Consider the following 20,679-nt stretch of genomic DNA (forward strand, 5'->3'; position numbering starts at 1 on the left):
GTTGAGACCAGGTCTGAGGAAGTGTAAGTGTGTTTTTAATGTGATTCATGAAAACATTCAACCATCTTCAAACTGTCACATCACTCATTCACATCTCTGATGTCAAGAGTCATTATCAAAGTGTCAATCAATGAACGGATGATGGATCAATAACTGCAGCTGGACTGTGTTTGTTCTCTCCATCAGATTCCTGTCAACTCACATTCGACACAAACACAGTGAACACAAAACTGAAACTGTCTGACAACAACAGGAAGGTGGCACGTGTGGAGGAGGATCAGTCATATCCTGATCATCCAGACAGATTTGACTTCCATCCTCAACTATTGTGTAGAGATGGTCTGACTGGTCGCTGTTACTGGGAGGTCGAGTGGAGAGGAAACGTTTATATATCAGTGAGTTACAGAAGAATCAGAAGGAAAGAAAATGCTAAACATTGTTTGTTTGGATGGAATGATCAGTCCTGGAGTTTGTATTGTACAGATGATGGTCCTCATTCTGTCAGGCACAACAACAGACAAACATCCATCTCCTCCTCCTCCTCCTCCTCTGTCTCTAACAGAGTAGCAGTGTATGTGGACTGTCCTTCTGGCACTCTGTCCTTCTACAGAGTCTCCTCTGAAACTCTGATCCACCTCCACACTTTCAGCACAACATTCACTGAACTGCTTTATCCTGGATTCAGAGTCTTGTTTGGGGCCTCTTTGAGTCTGTGTGGCATTTGATAAGAATCTTCACCTGTTTGAGATGCACAGAAGAAGAATTTAGAAAATACTCAGACATTCACAAGTTTAGTGAGCAGCCAGGCTTCAGCCTGATGTCTGATTGGGTGCGTAGCCTCCAGCTTACTTCCACATGGATGGCGGTCGTAGCTCAGGAGTAAGCAACATTTTATTTATATGGCACCTTTCAAGACAAGGATAACGAAGTGCTTCACAATAAAATTTAAAAAACGGAGCACTAAAAAAAAGACTTAACAAAAGCAAGTCTAAGATGATGAGTTTTTAGTTGTTTCTTAAAACAACTCACAGACGCTGTTTCTGGAAGTGTTCCTGAGCCCATGCACTGATATTTTATTGCAGCGCTAATGAAGGTAATAGCAATCTCACTGATCTGAAAATGCCACCAAAAACGCAAACTCGTGAGTTGAAGAGGAGTCGGAGGAGATCATGAAATCGCCAAATTTCATTTTGGACGAACTGAGCAAAGTGGCTAAACAGCAAGGTATGCTACATGTCCTAATAAATGAGATTAAACAACTAAAAAAACCTGATAAAGGAGAAGGACAAGAAAATAGACGGCTTGGAACAGCGGATCGAGGGCCTTGAACAATACACAAGAATGAGTATTTAATCATAAGTGGACTAGAGATGTAACACTGAACCTACACCAGATCAACAGCTGGCAGAGGTAGAGACGGTGAAGATGCCCCAGCAGAGGAGCTGCAAACACTTGAACAGCAAGTGATAAATTTCTCCAAATGAAGAATGTGAGTATTCAGAGACATCATATCACAACATGTCACATGCTCTGTATAGATAGTAAAACAAAGCCCATTTTGAAGAAGCTAAAGAGGACTGGTGTGTATTTCCAATGAACATTTAATGAAAAAAACTGCTGAAATTGCAAAACAGGCACGTAGCCTGAAAAACAAAACAAGATATAAGCACCATGACCGAGGAACTGCAAAGTAATGATAAGACTCCTAAAGAAGTGAAAGTTCTGATAATAAGAGAACTCAGCGACTTAGAACAATACAAACGATCAGGAGTCTGCTCTTTACTGGAAATGTGATGACTGGATATTATGAATAATGGATGTGGAAACATAAATGACAAGGTTGGATTATATGTTTCCATGAAGAGGAAGACTTTGATTATGAAAAGGACTATCAAGGTGGTTATAATTTCTAATAAATACATTACTTTTAATATCGCTGTGTGGTTTTCATCTGTAAAGCTGAATAAGATCAGAACAAATGTCAAAAGAACAAAAGTGAGGGCAGAGGTAAAAAATGACATGATATTTAGAATCTGCATATATGATTCCCTATATACTTTAATGTTGTTACAAGCCTGCAGTAAGAACTGCAAAAACTGTTTTAAATAGTTGTATATAGGATTATTATTATTATTATTAGGATGATTATTACTTTGACCTTCAGCTCAATCATTGACCTTGAAAAAGAGGTCAGAGGTCAAATGTTGCATGATATTGTAAATCTTTCTATGGGACTTTCTATATGGTGACATTTCACACCACACTTGTAAGAATCACAGGTTCTGAGTTATGAGGCTTTTTTGTCAATTCTCAAACAATAACTCACTAAGCTGACCATGAAGACCTCAGTGGATGTAAACCAAATTTTAATGGATTGTTAACACCACCCCAATCTCCAAAGTTTTATCAGAATTCATTCAAAACCTTTTGAGCTGTCAGTGGCCACTGGAGGGTGCTCTAACACTGCAGATAAACTGGAGGAAGACCTCGTTAGCTCATTTGGTTATAACTAGAACAGATATAACAGTTGTGTTTCATAAAGATGCTGAAAGTACACTTCACACGTCTGATGACATGAAGCTGTTTTTCAGACTTCCTTAAACTCCTCCTGAAACACGAACACACCGATATGCATATGTGTAGATTTCAGAGGGCACACGGGGGACACTCAAACATGTGCACATCCTAGTGTACATTTTAAGTAAACCACACAGAGATGTATTAAAATGAATGAATCTATGAGTGATGTGACTTGGTGACACATTTAATCAAAGTTAAATAAAATCAGCTCGTTTTCTGGCTCAGGATGAATTTGATTTTAGGTGTTTGGACCTCCTCGCTGTCAGCAGGTGTTGCTGAGTGTCTGTAAATCCTTGTTGTCTCTAAACTATGCTGCAGTTAGTGATGAGTGTGCGTTCATCCATACACACCGAGCTTCCTGCCTGTGTCAAGGAGCTGCTAATTAGCCTGTGTGTAATTTTCATTGTTGCCAATTACAGCCAGAGGGGCTCTGTGCGTGCGTGCGTGCGTGTGTGTGTGTGTGTGTGTGTGTGTGTGTGTGTGTGTGTGTGTGTGTGTGTGTGTTTACATTCAATGCTAACGAGCCGGCATGCCTTGCCAAGCGGTTGACCCACTTCCCAAAAGGAGGTCCCAAAGGACTAACACACATGCGCACACACATACACACACAAAACCACAAAGTAGTGGGCATGTCCATCAGGTCACATGATCACATCTCTCAGCCTCATCTTGAATCTTAGGGTTGAAGGACTAGTTTTGCTTAGGAAGCTGACTGAGGTGGCTTCAATGTTTCCTTTATTATCTCCCTTAGCAGAGAAAACACTGGAGCTTCTCTGAAAAGAAAGGACATAATTCCATCCCATAATTCACAGTGACACTGTCCTTTTCATTTCCTTGTGATGTAGACCATGTAAATGTGAACTATTAGTGCATTTTCCATTTCATTGCAAAACCCACTGATTTGTTTTGAAAGTTAGACTGTTAAACACTCACATTACGCTGCTGTGATAAAATCCTCTGTGATTGCATGAAAAACATACGTTTATATATGAACAGTTCCTTTAGTCAAGATTAAGAGCTATATTTGCATGATTAAAGTTCACTCCATCCATCCATCCATCCATTATCTGCTGCTTGTCCATGTCTGGGTCATGGGAGGAGCAGTCTCAGCAGAGAGACCCACACCTCTCTCTAACAACGAGGCATTCCCAAACCAGCTGAGAGGAATAATCTCTCCATCTTGTCCTGGTTCCATCCTGCAGCCTCCTCTCAGTTGGAAATGCCGAAAATACCTCACCTCGGAGGCATCTTGGTCAGGAGACGAGGCTTTACTGTCATCTCCCTGTCTGAGAAGAACGCTCATTTCTGTTTTCAGGATTATCATGACTAAATTTTTACTTTGAAGGAGCCAGGACCTTACCTGGGACCTTAAATGGGGGGGGGGGGGGGGGGGGGGGGGAATGGGTAAGTATCAGTTAGGAGCACTTAAACTTTCAAAAAAAGAGTGTCTGCACCAGTAGAGCAAGATGGACATAGTAGTATCTGTATACTGCATGCAGTGCACTACAGCAAAAAGTAAATGCCTGTGAGGCATGCAAACCAATCAGCACTCAAAGGCACCAACATAACCAACTGTAAGTGAACTAACCACAGTTTAAATGCACTTCACAAAGTCTAATTTCAAGTGAAGCCATACTTTAATACATATAGTTTATAAGATTTAAAGCTAAAGCCAAAATACCACAGCAGAACCTTAAATCACCAAAGTTTAAAAACGAGGCTCATCTCAAAGGCAAACCTCAGGACTGATTTACATTTTTTTAAAACAACAACAGAAAGATAATGTCAGCATATTTATTCACATATGTAAAACACTTCAACTACAACAAATTCATTACATGAAAAATTCATGAAATTCATTGAATATGCATTATAATATTATAATAACAATAAAAAGAAGAGCTGCTGTTTCCTAACTCCAACTGAGGTCTTTATCATGTCTTAAAATGATCACAGTGAAACTCCACTGAAGCTCCAAACATTTGGCTTTTGACACTTAAGCTTTAAAAAAGCCACATGGGGAAATGAAGTGCAGTGCAGGTTTTTGCATTTGGTTCCTTGTTCTCCACGACACTGATTTGTCAGAATAAGATTTGTTGCCTCTTTTTCCAGGTGGGCTCACTGAGCGGAATAAACTCCGTCACCTTTTCTGCTCCTCGCTGTTAATCCAATTATCTGCAAAGTGTCCGGACCACCGCCTTCCTCACCTAAGAAAGAAGCCGCGAGCAGGAAGACGCCGCGAGCAGGAAGACGCCGCTCTGTTTGCTCCAGTTTTGGTCCCACAGGAGAACACACACACATATGCACACACACAAACACATTTATCCATATGAAGTGATAATCAGCAACTGCAGACACATCAGGGTCGCTCATCAGTTCACAGCCCTCTGAACTCTTTGTTTTCTCCACTGGCCTTAGCATACATGTGTGTATGTGTGTCATATTCAAATAAAGCTTTATTGAGCCCTGAAGACGAACTCTAGTTCCTCTATTAAGAGGTCAGAACACACACTGAGCATCGTACTGGCGGACAAAGAGTCACAGTTTTTACCTTTTAAGTCTCTTATCCAGCATGTTTGACTGGGTATCAGCCCAAAGATTCAGAACCTGCTGCCACCATGAGTCAGCTTCAGATGAAGAAGAGGAAATGGATGCATGTTCTTTGCTTTTCTTTCTGAAAACTATTCATCCACTCCATTTTTCATTTATCAGGTGTATCACTAGAAACCTGAGGAAAGGCTCTGTCAAATTTAATTTGTTTGGATGAACAGTTCTCACATTTTGGCTAAAATTTGCTTGGCTTTCACAACAACATCACAAATGTGGCCTCATTAGTAGGTGCGTTCAACAAAATCTGCATTAATACTCTGATTATACATTCAGCCTTGTTGCCTTTGGACTCCTTTATTGTCTTTATCTCGCAGTCTGTGGGGGTTTGTTGGAGTTGCATGTTGGTGCAACGCCTCTGCCCTCATCTTAGTCTCTGACAACCTCATTTACAAAGCGAGGATCTTCTTGGTCCACTTGGGGGTTCACAGTGACATCAAATTCCAGGATAAATGCTCTGAGGGATCTCCTGCTCTCTTACAGTCACACTGAACACAGTGACATGTTAAATATTCCCTCATAAACATGCAGCTATAAGGACCTGCTATAAATGTCTTGTGAATTGCATCTGGATTTCTCCTCATTTACTGTAAATGTAAGCTGGAGAACATAGATTGATCGGGTGTGTAGAAACCATGAAACACAGCGGCCTTCCGTTCAGGGGCATTCCCTCCCACTGCATCATAACCAGCTTGAAGAGGCTCTGACAGACAGCAGGAGAGTCATTTCCTTCTTGGGCCTGTTTTTGGTCTGGATTTATTCACCTTTAGTCAGACCATGGTGCCATTATCAGCAGAACTATCAGCTTCTGTTTCTGACGTTGTCTTTGATAGCAAACAGGGTTTCTGTGTACCCCTAAAAAGTCTAAAAAAAGTATCTATTTTGACTTAAAAGGAGCTTTATGTTAGCCAAGAAAACTGAACTACAGTGATCATTCTGCTGACTGTGTTTCCACACAGCTCATGCTTGTACTCTATATTGGCTAAAACTGATGAAATACGCCATCATGCCGTCTCTTTCATTTACTATTTACATTTTATTTTGATTTTTAAAGAGAGTTTTATGCTAATGGACAGAATCATTAATATGAATTCTAATCGATCTCATTGAACTGAAGGAAAGTTATTTTTGTCTCTTGCTAAAATTTGGGGGTTTATTAAGAATTTCTCTTGCAATAAAACATGATGAACTTCATAAACTGTCTTTGGAAATTTTGATGTATCATATCAGTGATTACTAACTCCAAAACCCCAAAAAACTTCCCAGCTGTTAGTAAAATAACCAAAGAACCAGAGTAAATTTGGTCCATAGAGACCAAATGGAGATGTGGAGCTCAATGCTTCTTTTTTTTTTTAATTTAAAAAAAAGTGTGGAGCCAGTTCTGCCTTTGCAGCTTTTGAGAACTGGACTAGATTTCAAAATTTGAGAACTGAGTATTCAGTGAGAAAATGGATAAAAGTACTCAGCCACCAACATATTACTGCTCTGCCATGGAAAACCATGCCTGGCACACAGTTATTGTGTTAAAGTTAATGCCAGAGAAGGTTTCACACACTATGTCCCTCTGCACTTGGTGGCCCCACTTTAAATTTTGTGGTTCTTAAATTCTTCCAATTTGTAATAACACCACCAAGAGTTTACCTGGGAATATCTGGGAGGGAATAAATTTCATAAACTGACTTGTTGGAACGGAGGCATCCTAAGGTCCCACACTCAAATTCAGTGAGGTCTCTAAAACAACCCATCCTTTCACAAATGTTGTAAAGGCAACATGGCCAGGTGATTGAGTTTATATATCCGTGTCACCAAATACACCCGAATTCAGAGTTTGAGGCCAATACCTTTGTCCATAAAGTGTAATTATGGTATGGAATCAATGAAACCAGTTCTAGAATGGGCACTGGCACCACATTAAAGATTTTATATTTACATGATTTTATATCATTGGAGCTCCAGTTTATTTCTTAGGTCACCACATGTCAAATATAATCAAAATTTTAAATAATAATTATTAAAATATTTCACTCAACAAAACCACAACCATATATCTTGTGGCAGCACAGATGGTAAATGGCCTGTATTTATATAGCGCTTTACTAGTCCCTAAGGACCCCAAAGCACTTTACATATCCAGTCATCCACCCATTCACACACACATTCACACACTGGTGATGGCAAGCTACATTGTAGCCACAGCCACTCTGGGGCGCACTGACAGAGGCGAGGCTGCCGGACACTGGCGCCACCGGGCCCTCTGACCACCACCAGTAGGCAACGGGTGAAGTGTCTTGCCCAAGGACACAACGATCGAGACTGTCCAAGCCGGGGCTCGAACCGGCAACCTTCCAATTACAAGGCGAACTCCCAAATCTTGAGCCACGATCGCCCAGAGGAATAGTGGGTCATCAAGTTGTATTTTAGTCTGAACAAAATTGGACAAACTGAATGGCTACAAATGTCCTGATAGACTCAAATTTCTTTGTAGTTGCACAACTCAAACAAAACGCACAAAAGAATAAGATTTAAGACCCACAGATTTATGAAATCTATTCTGTTTGTTATCAGCCTCAGTTACATTTCCTGGATCTCAGATAAAGACATGAATAAAGGCTGGCTGTGGGCTGTCAGGTCTTGTTTGTGCGCGTGAAGGCAGCTATGTGAGCAATGACTTGGGCTTCTGTTTTTAGTGAAGGCCATAAATGCACACGTTGTCAACTTAAAATCTCAAACCTTTCTCTGCCCACTGAGGTCTGTGATTAGCCCCCAGCTGCCCTGACCTTCACTTGCTGGGACACCAATTACCTCAAATGCTCCACGCTGTAATTGAGGGGGCAACAGCTGCCTTTTAATGGCACCTTCACCTGTTTTCAGCAGGATTGGTTCTGCAGACTAGTTTCATCTGAAGCAAAGGGTACTTTCTAGCTTTTATGCTTTCTCCACACCAATGCTCGTGATTCTGAAAATTCAGTATTTTTCTCATTGGCACCAACTGGGTAAAAAAGAGTTAGACTTATAAGGTTTACTACTATCTACTACATTATGTTCATCCTAAAGTTGTCATTTGACATAATTGCTTTTGGACTCCACATTTTGAAGAGTGCCATGCTGATTCGTCCATAAAGTGTACAGATGCATCACAAAGACACATATCTCTCAATCACTCATATGTAAAATTCCTAGAACTCAACAAAACATGGCACCACGGTCTTTTTACACACAGCAATCCAAACTACTTATCGCAAAATTGCATAAAAGAAAAAGAGAGACCAACACCCCAAACATTGTTCAGAGTTTTAATTCAGACTACAGTTAGCAGAAGTCTTGCAGAAACACAGCAGAATATTCAAAAGTGAATACTTTAAGCCAGATTATTGTAATTTTATGAACTATGGAAAGAATATAATAGCATTTTATGTCTGACAATTAAAAGTCCATTCATAAGTCAAAGTGGCTTGCAAACAGTCATATCCAGGAAAAATGTAGTTTCACTATAACCTGACCAGTACTATAAAAGAAATACCAATTGTTGTGAATTGTGGAAGGACTGAGGTATAGATGCCAATTAATAAGACTGTTGGTCCTTCTGACACGTGACATAAAATTTATGCTTTTATGTGTTTTAAATTAAACAAACTATGCAAGCTATGTTTATATCAGTCACCTTGAATTAAAAGAATTAAATGCATCAAATAAAAACTGTTCTATATAGTGCTGAAATTTGAGATTGGAGACTTTTTTTCTAAATACAAATAAAATTGTTGTTTTTAAACTAGCCATATAATGCTCATGAACTCTGTCATTAAATATTTAATTTTTTTTTTTTACATGGTAACATGTTTTTAAATGTTGGTTTTCAAATTTTTAAACCAGCTTTAATCTTATCATATCCATATCCTCTCAAAGCACCACTGTGATTCTGGAGCTTCCAACAGCATCTCTTCCTGGTTTGATGAGGAGTGGGATGGAGGAGGAGGAGGATCCGCCCCTGCAGGAGCTTCACCTGTCAGATCACCATGTCGTTTAGAGGGAGGGTGGAAGAGAAGGAGTACTCCTCATCTGAATTTCAACACCAAGCTCAGCTAATCCCCAGAGGGGAGCAACATTAGCACATTTACTGGGACAGTAACCTAAGTCGACAATAATAAAGATACAGTGGTTTACATTAAAGACATTATGGCTTAAAATACAAATATGTCTGTTGATGTTTAGTTGCAGCTACTGTGGGACAAATGTTGTTTTTAATACATTGGATTTGATATCTTCACATAAAAAAAGAAAAAAATCCTGCAACATGTTAATGTTTCTTTTACTGCTAGCATGATTACATTTACTGTTTATCAATATATTCAGCTTTTCCCTCCTCCATCAGCCAGCAGGTTAAAAGCTCATATTTACACCCAATGAATACAAATCCCTAATTTCTGCATTATCGCACGTCCTATAATAGGCTACGGTGTAATTAAACTGAATTACATGTAGTCCAGATGTTGATGTCTCAGCAGCAGCAGTAGCAGCAGCAGCAGCTCAGAGGAGTTTGTTAAAGCTCCAGATCTGTCCGATTAATCACTCATTACCCGATGCACTAAAGAGTCGTCAACGTAATTAGCGAATGATTAGAGAATGATCTGGAATTGCTGGAAATCTGACTTATTAGCGTAACATTAATTGCTTTGTTTCATAAAAGCCAGCTGGCTAATTGTTCTCTGCTCCCCCGAACGCTAATTGATCCAGAATGAAGGTGTGTGTGTGTGTGTGTGTGTGTGTGTGTGTGTGTGTGTGTGTGTGTGTGTGTGTGTGTGTGTGTAGGACTATACCGTAAAAACACAAGTCATATGTATACAGAAAACACAAATTAAAGCATATATGCAGCAAGAAACACATACACCAAACTAATTCTTAATATATCCTGTACTACTAAAATATAAATGAAGGATTTTTAGATTGTTTAAATTACAGAATATGCATTTAATAAATAACAGTAATATAGGTGCATTTTTTGAAGTCCATAAATTCTCAACAAGTTGTGAGAAATGTCTTTAACGCCTGAATTTACTCAAATTCTATCCAGTCAGTTCAGTATTTCATTGATTATGATTTTATAGGAGAAACAACTAATTAAATCTAGTAGATATTCTATTATTCCTATTCATATTACTGCTACTAAAGGTTAAGCTGTTATGGAGGCCTGGTCCTGCCTCCTGTCGTCAGCTCTGGCCTTGACCCCGCCTTCCTTCTCCTGCCTGCTTGATAAGGCGACCAATCGCCTCCCTGACCTTGCCACCTGCGACCATTACATGTCTCCGCCCCCCTGTCACTCAGGTGACACCCATGAGCACATCAAACACACTGACAGCATCCCTGTGTCATTTTTAACACACAAAATCGAGGTGCTGTGGCTTTGACCTTTGACCTTTCTGAGGATCATCTGGGGGACAAAACGTTCACGTGATATTTGCTCATCTTACACAAAAAAAAAATCTATTTTTGTTTTGTTTCCTTAATGAACCTCACCAGCCCGATAACAGCTGGTCACTGTAATCAAAGAAGCAAAGAATTAACTTAATTATTTTCACTTGCAGCATATGAGACTGGTTTAGCGTGATTGAATCTTACAAAAAGAAACATAATAGTTAGAAAAAACAAAGCTTCATTTATGCAACACACAATGAGACTAAGGAAATGTGGAGCCGTCAGTTTTCTTCATACACAATACTGAGCAGTTGTTAAAATGTACCCTAATATGAGTATTTTTTTTGTTTTGCCGGTGTTCTGAGAATAAAGGTCAATCAAGAATCCCAAAACTCAATTAAAGATGATTCCTGAGCTTTAACCACATGGCTCCAAACACCCGGCACAATAAAAACTAAATCTTATAAAACTCAAACTACAACAAAGATGACAGATAAAACCTTTCTTTTTCTACTCATCATACAGCCACATGACTCCATCATGTTTCCTGTGCTTGAAGATTAAAGAGACTCGGACTCAGATTTGAAGTCTCACACCTGGAGACAGGAATCGGGGGTCTCACCGTGCGTGTCCCAATCCATCCCGCTTTGATTGGAGATGGCAGACGAGGCAGCGATCCAGAGGAGGCCCGAGTCTCTGCGCTGAATGATGATTATGTTTCAAGAGTTTCACGTGGTGAGCTAGAATTCATGTCCAGCCTTTAATAGCGCTCGTTTTCTGCCTTGTTCACTCCATTAGCGGCGAGCAGGGGACCCGAGTGCCGGGCTCGCCGCTAATTACGCCGTGAGGGATGATCGGCGAGGGCTCATTACCGGCAGTGCGGGCCGAAACATACTGTCTCTCTCCGGGCTAATGATGTTGGATCCACGGCGAAGGGAAGCTAGCGCTCACCGCTTCATCAAACATCCAGGGGTTAACGCGGCTGTTGACTTCTCTCTGTCTACCGCTGCAGCGTCTCTTCTCTGAATCCAAACCACCAACGCCACCTCATTAACAGGATATGTACACATTCAGACCATCAGTCACACGACTACAGAAGCTAAGGACGCCACACAACCCAGCAACAGGTTAATCCAAGAAACTAAACCTCTAAAACCTCTGCTGCTTCTTTCAATTTGTTGAAAATGTGATTTTCTCAAGACAAAATGCAGTGTAGGCATGAATTTACAAAATATCTACAGTAGTACAACCTAATACAAAAAAGGCAAATTCATAGAGATACCCTTAAGAACTAACTGGTCCAAAGAACTCGCTCTCCTGCAATGTAAAACAAGACAACATTATTAAATTTAAATTTTTGCATTTAACTTAATATAGTTTCATTATAGTTGTCTTATTTTAATAATTTTTACTAATATAATCGTTCTAAGTTTGAGAACACTCTCGGACAAACAAGGGCAAAGACTCAAGACATGACTCTGAACCTTCAAATCCTTAATTTGGTCACATTGTGATTGTTGTTTCCAGTATAAAGTATTAGCTAATAACATGTCATCAAGACTGCAGTGATATGTCATTTATATGTCCCAGACAGTGCACAGCTAAATACCAGTGTTCCTGTAACTGTGTACAGGACAGTGTAAGGAATGAAGAAATGCTTCACAAATAGATGCATTATGCTTATTTTATTAACACTTGACCAAATGTTAAAATAACTGTGCAGTGCATGTGATACAGAAAGACCTCATACACCATACAGTGTTGTTCAGAGTTAAGCTTGTCAAATAGTGGCAGTCATCACTGATATCACCTTTTCCTTGGATACACAAATAAATGCTGTTAACCAGCCATTAGTGCTACACACCAGTGGAGAGTAAAGGAAAGTTACATCAGCAAGGGAAAAGTTTGGAAGTTAGGAAGGATAAAATCTTCGCCAAATCACAATACGTGGATCAGTGCACCCCAGGGCAGCTGTGGCTACAATGTAGCATGCCATCGCCAGTGTGTGAATGTGTGTGTGAATGGGTGAATGACTGAATGTAGTGTGAAGCGCTTTGGGGTCCTTAGGGACTAGAAAAGCGCTATACAAATGCAGGCCATTTACCATAATAATTGGAACTGGAACTGGGAAAGGCCTGAATGGAGGCAGATGATCCACTGTGGGAACTGCAGAGGGAGTTGGCAAAAATAAGACAACACAAGAAGACTTTGTTGTCAAACCTAATTTTTTTCTATTTTGGGTGCACGTGAAGGTGAAGATTTAACAGACTCAAAGAAGAAAACACAACATGAACAATCTTTCCAGTCTGTCCTATCAGGGTCAACATGCAAGGACGACCACACTTCAGCTTCCTCACACTGGCTCTCTGCACTGATTTAGCAGTATCTAAATTGGCACATACTTATTTTCTGATATCTTAACCTTGCACACTCAGACCACAGGTCTAGTGAGGAGAAGCTTCTAGTTGTCCCAGTGTCCAGACAGAAATATCAGGAGGTCCTTTGCAGGAGCTACTCCTAAATTAAAGAAAAAAACTCTTCTTTGTGCAACAATAGATGTTTTTGGTGTTAATACCATGCAGAGTTCTGATATTATGTTCCTTTCCTTTTTAAATATGTTACTCTTTCAGTGGTACAGTGCTTCGGTCAGCATCTGTTTTCACACACTTAATTTCACTACTATCATTTGTATCTATAATCAAGAATAAAAGAACATGTGAGAGAAATATAGTCGCAAATTTCATCTTCATCACCTCTTCCTGTTCTTATTTCTGTACTGAATCTGACAGTGATGGTGCTAATGTTTTTCTTAAACGATGGACTAATCCTTTAATCTGTGCTTAGATAAAATTGTCTGTCTCCATGAGCTTCCGTGTCATTCGCTGCCTTCTGTCTTTCCCAACTCTCATTACAGGCTCTTACCTGACACAACGAAGCAGAACTAAACACTGCCTGATGCTCAGCCAGCGATCTGTCACAGCTCTTTCAGCTCGCCGCTCAGAGAAGAAAACCACAGAGACTCGAGCATGCAGCCAGTTCAACCGGAAATGTTTTACACCTAAACAATCCAACCGCTCGGAGCAGAAAATGGAGCTCTGATTTGAATTCAGCATTTGATGAAATCCAGGGAGACTTTCTAATGAGCCCAGGCTGATTTCATTCACACAGTGACCATTTCAAGCCTGACCTGCTGATGTGTACAGAAACATTTCACAAATAAAACATCAGGATTTTAATGTTTCCAGAAGACTTTTCTTATACTCAGGGGTTATAGATTTACCCGATGTATGCTTTTCTTTTCAAACCTGCTTCAAATCTAACTGCTTTTCCAAGGGAAGCTCAATTTCTCAAAAAAAAAATTTCAGAAAATCCTTTTTTAATCCCAAAGTCCATTTTTTAAACAATGTTTATGGTTGGTAGCCTGATATTTCACCAATCCACCACAGACACACCCTCCAGTGAAAACTCAAAAGCTTTGCAAATAATAGAATGATTCTCTAGGAGGAGTGTGTAAAAGTACATTACCTAAAAAATACAAAAATCGCACCTGAACTACAAGGTCAGTTCAAAATGGCAGACTTCCTGTTTGGTTTTGCATACAATTCTTTTTTACATTTGGGGATCTTACACGAGCCGCCCATTTTTGTACATGCATGAAAAGTAGTGCAAGGGCTTCTGCAGTGAAAGCTGTTCTCCTGCACCACCATTTTCGCCACATCTAATGTGAGTGCCTTATTTCATGTACTTATGACCATGACCGACACCTAAACATCAGCCTTCTGTTTCACAGCGATTCAGCACCAGAACGCGGCTTTCAGTAACAACTCGCAATTTTCACAATATAAATATAAAGAATCATGAAGAACTTTCACAACAACTGTGCACAAATGTGATAAATCTGCTACAGGAAGTAAATCAAAGTATTATCGTTGAATACTGGTGTGAAGATGTGTGAAGTCCTGAACTCTTGTCACATGTAAAGTCTGGAGCTGAACACATATGACAGAGTGCATTTGCTGTGTTTCACAAGTTCATGCAATGTCACATTTATTTCCATCCAGAATTTCATTAATATTTTTTTCCCAAGCTCTCGTACTGATGATGGGAGAAACAGAAAACTTTATATAGTCTTCTCCAACATCCCAAAGATTGTCAGTGGGGTTAAGGGCAGGGCTCTGTGGTGGCCAAATCACTTGTGAAAATTATGTCTCATGCCCGATGAATCCTTGCATTGTCATCTTGAAATTAGCCTAATCATTAGAGAAGAAAATAAATCCACTGATGGAAAAACCTGAGCATTCAGTATCTTCAGGTCCCTGCTGACCTCATTTTTATGGGCATGTAATGTTGCTGAAACTAGACTGAACCAACCGAAGTAAGCCCAGATCATAACACTGCCTCCACAGGCTTGTAGAGCAGGCACAAGGCATGCACCATTTCATCCACCTCTTTTCTTACGGTGATGCATCGCTTTGGAAAAGTGTCAACTCAGACCACATGACCTTTATCCATACAGTCCAGTCTGTACGCTCTCTGGCAAACTGAGGCATTTTTTCTAATTAGCCTCATTGATAGGTGGTTTTCTGTAGCCGTCACAGATAGTGTGTATGGAAACGTTCTTACTTCCACTATTAAACGTAGCCGTGACTTCTAATATTGATATTTATGATTTTATTTCACTAAACTTTTAAGTGTTCACAATCATTCAAGGTTTTTTTTTTTTCCACAAACACATTTTTTCTTCCAAGATGATGGTTGACAACTATCCTTTCACATTTTAATAATGCACTGAACAGTTCTCAGTCCAGTTTTAGTAGTTTCAGGACTTTGCTTGTTTTCTTTGCTTGGTAAAGGTCGACAATTCGACCTTTTTGAAACAGATTAACAGCTTTTCCATGACCGTGGTCATACAAGTTTAAGAAATCAGAAGCTCACTCATTCACTGCAAATAACCTTCCGAGAAGAAACATATCAATCACCACCATAATGATTTAATGGAAGGACTTACCTGTTTGCTTATTTTCATCTTGGCTGTGCGCTGTATGTCAATTACAACAATATAAAATTTAAAACATTGAAATTCCCCACAGACATGCCTTTCAGTGAAAAGTTAAGAGGTAATAAGACCAACTAAATACGATGATCGTCTGATGAACTTCCAGAGGGAGTTCGTCAAACGTAATGTTGTTTAAATTGTATAAGGGACACTGTTAACCCCCTTTGAACCACCCATGAGAAGGGGACGCTGTGTGAGCTAATTTCTTTATTTTCTTATGTTTTATCCATTTGTTTTTATCCTCGAGCCATCATAGTTTCTTCCTCAGTTTCTGCAATGATGATACTCATGTATATGACTGCAGGACATAAGAAATACTGGAAATAACTAAAACTACTTAAACTCAGTCTTTCTCACGATGAGGCAGAAATCCCTGAGCACAGGCTGACAGGCCCTCTGATTCATATCAGTGACCTCTCAGCATGTCTGTGTTCATCCTGATGAGACAAACGAGGACAATCCAACAAGGAGAAAACACACCACACGCAGGCGATAAAGACGTTAAACCTGCGGGGCTGTGGAGAGGCTAAAATGAGACGTTTCTTGTGAGAAAACCAAAGGAGAGGCGTTTCAGAGACAAGGCGCTCATTCATGATGAGAAGGCGCACGGCGCTCTCACCCTCGTCTTTCCCTCACAGCAGAGCAGACGGGCAGATTTGCAGCGTTCCTTCATGTCACTAATGGAAGCCGACACGGTGAACCCAGAGGAAACCAGAGGCAGCTCTAACCCAATTTTAGTCGCCGTCTCCTCGCATCCTATTTGGGTGATTGTACCAGCAGTAATTAAGGCTGTAATAATTAAATAAGTCTCTTTTAGCCCGAGTGTGGGAGAGGAGGTGAACATCTCGACAGATCTAATTAGCTCGTCTGAAGCCTCTGTTGTTTTTTTCCTTCCTTGAGCGTCTGGATGGTTTGCAGTTGCCTCCGATTCTCTGGGAGTGTATACTTACCTGTGTGTTTGTCTGGGCAGAGGTGAAAGGTCAGGCTGGGTGCCTTCACATGCTTAAAGAGGGGGGACGGCTGCTTTCTGTGGGTAATAACAGTCTTTAGAGGGTGCAAGCACACCTGCTCCGTGCTGCTGCAGTGAGGGTTAGAAAGTTGCTTAAGTTTGACTAAAAACTAAAGCCCACCAGCAGCTGTCACAGACCTCCACATGCATTTTTCTGGAGATCATCGCTCTCCTTTGAAGACGTGCTGACACGCTTATAACCCAGAAAACTAGAACAACGTGAGCTACAATATGTTCAAACATGAACATGCAAAAATCATCTGGTTACTTGAATCTGAAGTTGCTCGTGTCCACCAAAAAAATGAGACACACACTTAGCTGTCCTGTCCACAGTTACGATGCACTATTATATGTCACATATGCTGTGCAACACCTAATAGAGCAGTGTACATAATACATATATACAGACTAAAACCTTAATTTAAACAGGTAGTCTCAATGAGGGTGAGATCTTATTTTCAAGAGAGACAAAAACATATCTAAGAGAAACTCCCCCCGAAGAGCATAGCTACACTAAAACTTTGATGTTTTGTGATATTTTTGTTACAACATGATGATGGGAGCCTGTTATGGCATCATTGTGATGTCATACGGCATTGGATTGAAAAAATAAAAAGTGTGTTGTGTGCAGCTCTCTCCATGTCCTTTCATATGATATGTTACTCAGTATGATTTCTTGAAGTTTCTTTGTCATGGTTAACTTTGACCTTTGGCGCTAACAATGAAGGTTAAGGTGCTTAGCAAGCCTAGGTACACATGTCCCCCAAGGTCTAGCACCTTGCCCAGTTTTCATCAGCTCCAGCTGTTATTGGTATCTACATCACACAAAATTTGAAACTGATATCTAAAAAACTGTGGACGCTAGCAGCACTTGGGTGTTACTTACCCTCTAAATTCTTTTTTGTTTTTCATGTTATTCATAAAACAGCAAAGTGAGATGAGTTTTAAAGTTGGTCTCTATACTCTGGCATCAGCCCAGCCAGTGTAACACATAGCCAGCTAACCCTAGCTTCATTTATCTGCCAGTTTAACCACTTCTGCTCCTTGACTTGTTTTTATGAGTAGGAGATAAACACTGATGTTCTTTCAGTCATTGTTTATGGCAGGGGATGTCTAAACATTTAGTGAAGAGTTCAGCTACAAGTTAGACGTTTTTACATATTTTAGATATTTCAAAAACTTTCTAATTATCCTCAGATTTGTCTTTGTGCTATGCAGATATTTCTTAGGTTTTGCTAAGGGTTTTTTTTTTTTACAGCAGGGGGCACTGCAGCAGAGAGTGGTTTACACTTTGAACAACTGTCACTCATTTCAGGCTTTGGTTTCTCTCAAACTCCCTCAAGAAGTCATTTTGTTCATATTTTCTGCATGTCAAACAGCTCATTGTGGGTAATTAGTTTAAAACGAAGCCAGTTTGTTGCTGCCTCAGGACGAGCACTGAGGTCGAAACAAGACACCCGCTGATCTGGAAATGACTTTCTGCTCCGATTTTGTTCTTAATTTATGCTAAAAGACATTTGGCTGTTTTTATTTACTTGTTTTTTCCTGTTTAAAAGCTAAAATTCAGAATCCAAACAGCTCTTATTTACAGAGATATGTCATCACAAAGACACAAAGCTCCAAACCTTTCTAGAGTTTTTGTCACAATCACAGAGTAAAACAGAAAAATAGAGTCTAAGATCTACTTCAGCACTCCCAGACTCCCAGACCTGTATTTAACCGTCTGCGACCCCCCTGCTTGACTCCTCCGGGCTTCCATATTTAATCTGTCTGCATTTTCGGGTCCAGCTCACTCAAAGCCCCGAAGAGACAGCGAGATGTTTCCCAAACTCCCACAGCTATTACCGAACTGGAACCGCCCTCAGACAGAGGCAGGGAAGTCTGTCTATTTCTCCAAGCTCTCTGTCATCCTACAGGGGGCACTGTGGGTTAATTAGACTTCAATTGGAGCACGTTAAGTTTATTTGGTGGATTTTCTTCCATTTGTGTCAAAGTGTTTCATCATACAATTAATAAAAGTGGCTCGCTGTGTTTTCAAGTTAGAGTTCAATTCAATTTTATTCATACAGTGCAAATTACAACAACAGTTGCCTCGAGGCGCTGTATGTTGTAAGGTAAAGACCCTACAATAACAGAAAGAAAACCGAGGAAATCCCAATAATCACATGACCCCCTATGAGCAAGCGCTTTGGCGACAGTGGGAAGGAAAAACTCCCTTTTAACAAGAAGAAACAGGACTCTTCCAGACAGTGATTATGAGCTTTTAGTCATGAACATAATTATCAAAAAGATTATCAAAGACTCCTGTTGGAAATATCCCCATAAAGCCAGATATTACCACGTCGTCCCCGTATGGAAAGATACTTTTCATGTGATCGTGACGTCAGCTCTGCCACCTCTGAGATGCCTCTGATGATGATATACCAAAAACCAACAACACAACAAACTCACTCTAATCAAAGATATTTGGCCTCTCATTTGTACCACTTTTTTCAAAGACTCTTTACAAAATTAAGAAATACTTTCACCACAAGAGGGCAGCATTTTAGCTGGATCTTTAACTGTATAGTTGTCGACTCCTGTAGGAGTTATAAAAATATATTGTCTAAGTGTGATGGTAACATGAATTCTGTACGACAGTTCAGCTGACACTAGCTTGAACAATGTTGGGATTTACTGTAATTTCAATCATGGTTTTTGGATTACTGAGCTCAATTTCTAAGCTAATGTCAGCTGTTGTTGCTCACAGTTGATACTGGAAGCCAAAGACACCCCAATTTTGGTGTAAAATTCATCCTGAGTACTTCACATATAAATCAATCCACAGGTTTTCAAAGACATTAATTTGTTACAAACTATTCATATACCAGCTATAAAAAAAATCATCTAAAACAAAAAAAGTTACATAATTTTCACATAAGGATAAATTTGGTTTCAACTTCTTTTCCTGAATAATTACACAGTAAATAAAAAATAGAGGTTATTCCAAGCTGGAAGCATGCACACATCAAAGATAATACTGAGGAAGACTAAAAACGAGGTCGAGAAGATTCAGAGGGCATCATGCGAAGAGGAGTGAGTTAAGAATAATAGTGTTGAGCCAATCCACCAACAGAAACAATCAGCTGTACATCCAAGAAACACAATGTCTGTGTTTCTTCTGAGCTGCTGTTCAAATCGATCCACATGAGAACTGATGAACCAAAAGACTGACCCTCCAAGAACTCCAAATCCTGTTTGACAGCTCTGAACAGCACATCTCTTCTTCTCCTTCTAAATAAATTAATAAATTCGGAGAATTCACCAACAGATACCTGGTGGAGATGTTAAATTATCATTCAGCAGCATTTTTGGTCATTTCCTGTGATTATTTGTTGATTTCCTGTGCATCAAAGAGCTGATTTTCCCTCTGCTCTCTGAGCTCGATACGAATATTAAACAAACGATTTGTTTGGAGGTTTTCTGCAGAGTGACGATCAATACTGACCCTGCTCGCTGCCAGAAGATACTTAAGAAACTCAATCCCCATCAGACCTCCTTCTCATTGGATGAGCCGCCGTCAGGGCAGGGGCGACCTCGGCGACCAATCAATCGAGCCCCTTTCAGCTCTGATAATCAAAAATCCAATCAGTGTCCTAAATGTTAATTGATCTGGGAGTAGAGCAGCTCAGACTCGAGTTTGAATCTCATAAGAGAGATTCTGGTGCTTTTTAGAATAAAAATGAGGCTTTTTTTTCTGTCCGTTGGTGTCGATCACCCCTAAAGTTTAAGCATTTTACTCTCGTTAGCTGTGATGCAGACCACTGAGAGATTCTGGGAGTTCTCCCTTTGTAAAAGTTTTTTTTTTAAAAGGCTGAAAACAGAAACAGTTACTAATCTCATGAACCTGATCATCTAATTTTCTGTGAATGTTCTTCAGTGGGATTTCTGAGGGCAGAGAATTAAACTAAGAACCAACTATTTGTTTTTGTCTGTCCAAAATGACTGAAATTTAAATGTTGAACCCAGTAAGATCCAT

At 39.9% G+C, this 20,679-nt stretch overlaps 1 long non-coding RNA gene across 1 annotated transcript; it reads left to right on the forward strand.

The window, feature by feature from the left end:
- The first annotated feature begins 11,337 nt into the window (after positions 1-11,337).
- LOC113016654 (uncharacterized) lies at positions 11,338-13,837 on the forward strand. The gene is made up of 2 exons (XR_003271283.1): positions 11,338-11,723; positions 13,511-13,837. It is a non-coding gene; the product is annotated as an uncharacterized LOC113016654 (long non-coding RNA).
- Positions 13,838-20,679: the final 6,842 nt, after the last annotated feature.

Source organism: Astatotilapia calliptera, chromosome 23 (genome assembly GCF_900246225.1).
Source record: "Astatotilapia calliptera chromosome 23, fAstCal1.2, whole genome shotgun sequence".
NCBI classification, from domain to species: domain Eukaryota; kingdom Metazoa; phylum Chordata; class Actinopteri; order Cichliformes; family Cichlidae; genus Astatotilapia; species Astatotilapia calliptera.